Genomic DNA, 5,971 nt, shown 5'->3' on the forward strand with positions numbered 1-5,971 from the left:
GAATATGTATTTGTGTAATATAAAATTTAAATATTGAAGAGGAATAAATACATCTCCCATTTGTTTAAAATGCTTCTTAAATCAATATCTTCGAAGTTTTCATTTTACTGACATATTACAAAATGAAATTATGCAATAATTAAAAATAGAAAGTAAAACCGTCGCATCGGGATTCGAACGGGGTTAGGGACGGGGTCCTCGTCATGAGGGCGTTAGAGAATTCATGCTGCTCTCGACTCTCGGCGTTTAGATTGCTTGGGATACGGGATTTTGTGACCTGGCTTGGGCCACTCGGTCGTCGCGTCGTAAACGCGTGACGTAGACTTTTGCCGAGAACACCCGAAGCAGAGCGCACACGGACAGAGGTAGAAAACGCTTGTGTTGGTGAGTCGCCGAATAGGACGTAGTGGGGGCAGAGCTCACGGACAGACTAGATATGCTTGGGTAAAATACCCACGGGAGGCATGGAGAGGGTAAGCGCTCGCGCGAAAATCCCACGATTCTGGCCAGTAATGCCAGAATCGTGGTACTGCTTACCCCCACCACTCTCCCACTCCGACGTACCATCGTCTCCCACTATGACGTCCCGGCTACCCCTACTTTACGTCCACCGTGCTGGCACACACCAGCATATCCTAGCCCTGTCGGTGTGCACTGTCCGTTCGGGTCTTTCCGCCGACATTCGGTACGTCAGTCGAGAACGTAAACAAGGAGAGGACCTCGGAGATCCTCGTCGATTCACAATTCTCACTGCAGCGAAAATTCACGTTCTCGACGCGATACCCCGCAGCCTAACGCGTCAGCAACAGTCTAGAGACCCTGTTCGCATCCCAATACGGCGGTTTTACGTTTTATTTTTAATTATTTTATCATTTCACTTTGTAACCTCTAAGTAAAATAAAAAAGTTAAAAAATATTAATTCGGGAAGCATTTAAAAAGAAGAAAATAAATGTTTTCCACTTCAATATCTAAATTTTTTATTATATACATACATATTATGTTGTACACACATAAATTATTTTTACAATGAGATGTTATCCTTACAACCCTACTCATTACTACTCTGAACATTCGTACAAAAATGTATTAGATTAAAATATTACGTCATAAGTGTATCTTCAGTCTTTTAAAATTTGTTGGCTTTACTTGCCACCTCTAAGTTAAGTTTGAATGAAAAGTTAAAAAATATTCATTCGGGAAGCATTTTTAAAATTCATTTTTTTTTGTTAATGATACATTTCGCCGCTAACAAAAACCGCTGCAGCTGGTCCACGTATATACGTTGCCGAATGGTCTTTCGCTTTTCTACATATGAAAAGAAAAAAACACAATTGAAATAGTAATTTCAATAACATAAGATAAAATATTAAGATTGCTATGAACTTGTCTTTTTTTTGTTGAATTATTCTGTAATTTCGCTTCCTCACTTTTGAGTAGAAGGGAGTCAGTCAGAAACAAACTAACAACAAAGAATGGATGGAACACCAAGTGGGATTTAAACCGACCAAGTCAGATGACGTCACGGGGCCTCGGCGTGAGTCGATGGTATCGTTCGGTTTACAATGTAATACACAGAACGAATCACCCGTGAATAGAAATTTAAACTTTTACTCCTTTCAGTGTAATTTCTTAAAAATGTTATGAATAAATGTAGGAGACTCTCCTGATGAAAAAAAGTCCAAACCCGACATACATCAAACTATATTTAATAACATACAATTCATATCGCGACATTAAGGGAAAGGTGGGATAATTGGTCACAATTTTGCTTTTTCGTTGAAATAAAAATAATTGTTTATTTTATTTATATCTCATCATTTGCAAAGATTGTTAGTATTGTGGCAGTATTCTAACTTGCAAGCATTCGACAATGAAAAACTACTTTTAAGTATTGAACTTGGTTCCATTCGGGCATTGTTTTACTATGCTGATATATTATTGGATGTTCCATTTATTCCTTGAAACAAAATTTACTTTGCTGCTGATGATAGCTTGTGAAATGTGATTACAAGCATCTTAGATTTGATTGTATACGTAATTATTTATTTATGTAATTGTGTAATTGCAATTTTGTATTTTAACCACAGTTAAATAAAGTATTTGGAATTATTCATTAATACTGTTTTGAATAATGTTCAATCTGTATACATAAAAGCAGAAGGGGATGCAGCAAAACAATTTTTATTCATACCTTATGTCGCGATACAAATTCTATCTTCTTAAAGAGACTCTAATTTATGCCATGTTTGAACTTACTTTCATTAGAAGAATCTCCTACATTTATGCATAACATTTTTAAGAAAGTACACAGTAAAAGATCATACGCGTCGCCGAATACGTTATTGTTCCATTATGTCAAAAGAGTCTTTTGAAAAGAGGTACTTTAGGAATTTCAGAGGTTTTGAAACGGATCATTATTCGCAGTATACTGCTTTTTCGAGCGCCTAAAGCACTTCTTTCAAAACCTCTGAAATTCCTAATTATCTCTTTTGACATAATGAAACAATAACGTACTCGGCAACGCGTATGATTGCCCTTGACGTTGAAACAGCTTTTAGAAATTGATTACTATCGAAATTTCCAAACTATTGCAGTTAAATCTAATAGATTTTTGTACGAATGTTCGGAGTAGTAATGAGTAGGGTTTTAAGGATAACATATAATTGTAAAAATAATTTATGTGTCTACAACATAATATGTATGTATATAATAAAAAATTTAGACATTGAAGTGGAAAACATTTATTTTCTTCTTTTTAAATGCTTCCTGAATTAATATTTTTTAACTTTTTTATTTTACTTAGAGGTTACAAAGTGAAATTATAAAATAATTAAAAATAAAAAGTAAAACCGCCGCATTGGGATTCGAAGAGGGTCTCTTGACTGCTCACGCGCTTAGGTTGCGGAGCATCGCGTCGAGAACGTGAATTTTCACCGCAGTGGTATTCGAACAGGATTTCCAAGACAGCAGGATGGTAGAATCGTGGTACGGTTTACCCCCACTCTTTTCTAAGTATAGCTCACCGTTTCTCGAACGGCCAGCGACACGACGAACAGGGCTTGGATATGCTTGTGTGTGCCAGCACGATGGACGTAAAGTAGGGGTAGCCGGGACGTCATAGTGGGAGACGATGGTACGTCGGAGTGGGAGAGTGGTGGGGGTAAACAGTACCACGATTCTGGCATCACTGCCGGGAGGTCCCTTCGTCGTCGTCCAGGGAAAACTCCTCAAGGGTCCGTGGCTAATTTACAATATCCCAGGCGTCGTGCTGTCGGGCCCCGTTACTGCGCTCGCCTTAACGTAAACAGTGCAGCCGCTATCTGGGCATTCGGTCATGTTTATACGACGCTTGCGTTGAAATTTCTAACATGTGCTTATTCGTGAAGAAATAAAATGATTCTTAAGTTAAATGTTCAAAATGTCAACCACGGGCTTGTAAACATTTATTTACTCGAAGCATCAAAGTTGTTCTAACATTTGTTAACATTTCGGGAGTCATTGAAGCGGAAGCGTCACGTATTCTTTGTTTCATATTCTCTTTTGTGGTGGGCGGTTCAAACATAACTTTGTCTTGTATCTGCAGTCGTTTGATACGCACTATTCGAGACGACGTAGCAAATATATATTCGGTTATACCATCATTGTTTGCGCGAGTTTTCTTGGCTTCTTAATTTTCAATCGTTTCTTACACAAAGGACTCAAGCGCGTATAATTCAATAACGCAATTTCCGAGCACTTCAAGTAAGTACCTACAAGTCGAAACTTCAAACTGTTATATCTCATCATGGAAATATCGGACAAAAAAATGTTTCAGACAAAATTTACTTTTTTTTCCTGTAGAATGTAAGTATGTAACGTTTTATAGGGGGTTCCATTTAAAACTATAAAGGTATCCCCGCCCCCCTTAAAGGGGAAGGGGGGCCACTTCATGTTTATGTAGTTAGAAAAACCCTTCAGATTCATGCAATTTAACACCAAGAACTTTAAAATCGATGGTATAGTTTTCGAAAAACGAATGAAGATATATTTATAACGTAACATTTTAATCTCATGCAATAATTAAAATAACGGTAACATCTAATGGTAAGAATACTTGTTTTATATATAACAGAATATGCATGTATGTAATATAAAATTTAAATATTCAAGATGAAACAATTTATTTCTTTCTTTTTCAATGTTTCGCAAATTAATATTTTTCAAGATATTATTTTACTGTGAGGTTACAAAGTGAAATGATAAAATAATTAAATATAAAAAGTAAAACCGCCACAGTGGGATTCGGGCGGGGTCTCCAGACTGTTGCTCACGCGTTTAGGTTGCCGGGCGCCGTGTTGGAAACGTGAATTTTCGGCCCAGTGAGACTCTCGAACAGGGTCTCCAAGGTTTCCTCATTGTTTACGTTGTCGGGTGACGCAGGTAGTCAGCGGAAACACTCGAACGGGAAGCGCACACGGACAGGGCTAGAGGTAGGATGTGTGTCAGAACGGCGGAAGTAAAGCAGGAGACGCCGGTAGGTCATAGGGGGGGAACCAAGTTCCACGATTCTGGCATCAACATACGATGTCAACGTTTAACTCGCATATTTCATCACAGAAAGTGCAGGGTATATAATATTGTTTTCATAAAATGTTTCAATGTTTTTAGATATTTTCAGTTATAATCAACTACATTTCGTATTATGTATAATTCATATAGAACATAAGTACTCTAAAAACCAAATAAGACCATAACTGCTTCGCGCAGCTGGGATGAGCACCAGAGGTCTCTCTGTAACATGGGCGATAGAATTTGTCATACACCGGGTGACATAATGAAGTATTTCTCAAGATATGAATACTTATGAATTGGCACGTTTGTACTTCACAGTCACTCGATGTATGATGCTACACGAGGCATAATGATGCTCAATTGTTTAAGACGTTGGTAACTAAGGTAACCGAGAGGAATATGCGCAAACAAGACCGAAATTCGTCATTTCGCAGTTATGGTCTTATTTGGTTTTTAGAGTAGTTATGTACGCATATAAACTTATAATAAAGTCAGAGTTAGGTATGAGAATGTTAAATATTTTTTAGGTGGTTAATCATACAAATCAAAAAGCTATAAAAAGCTGAAAATTGATATACAGTTTGTAAATGAAATTAAGGCCTAACAAAAAAATGTGTTCGTCTAGCGTGGGATACTGCATAACTTATTAAAATAGTACAAAGTAAAACTGAACCAATAATAGTGTTTGAAATCATTATTCCTATAAATATTCCATGCAGGAAATATTTAAAAAATCAACCTGTCCATAATTCTACAACTATTTTAGCTTAAGAAACAATTTTTTAAGTGTATTGTCTTTAATTTGTTACTTACAATATTTTACTTCTGAGACACAGTTGAGTATATGTATAAACATATTCATAAATATTTCATGCTTTGCCCAATGATCTCTAATTGAAAAAATTAACAGAAGGTTCTCAATGATAAAGTCATAGTACAATAGAACTGAATATCTCAAAAATATTATGAAAATTTAATAATGAGAATGTCAAGATGACTGATTATAAGTCAGAAGTAAAATGTTATACCTAACAAACTCAATGTAATGAAGTTAAAACATTAATTGTCTACTAGACTGAAATACATAGGTGTACAATTACATAAACAAGATAATTAAGCAAATTTTGTTGTTAATTATTTTGTACGTCACAATTTTTTCCATATTATTCATTATATTGTTTTCAATGTAGAAGAATAAATAAAACTAAGTTCAATCATACGTGCATTATAAAAAGCAGTCCAGCAACGTTACTCACTTTAATTATCTCCATTATTTCTACAGATATGAAGAATAGTTTATTCCCAAAAGTTATATGGTATCAGAAGGACCATAACATAGCAGAAATAATTTTGTTATAGGTCGAGAAAAAATTGTGAGAGCAGTTTGTGACAAATTTCCTATTTTGTATATAAAATATC

Source organism: Dufourea novaeangliae, unplaced genomic scaffold, assembly GCF_001272555.1.
Source record: "Dufourea novaeangliae isolate 0120121106 unplaced genomic scaffold, ASM127255v1 scaffold371, whole genome shotgun sequence".
NCBI classification, from domain to species: domain Eukaryota; kingdom Metazoa; phylum Arthropoda; class Insecta; order Hymenoptera; family Halictidae; genus Dufourea; species Dufourea novaeangliae.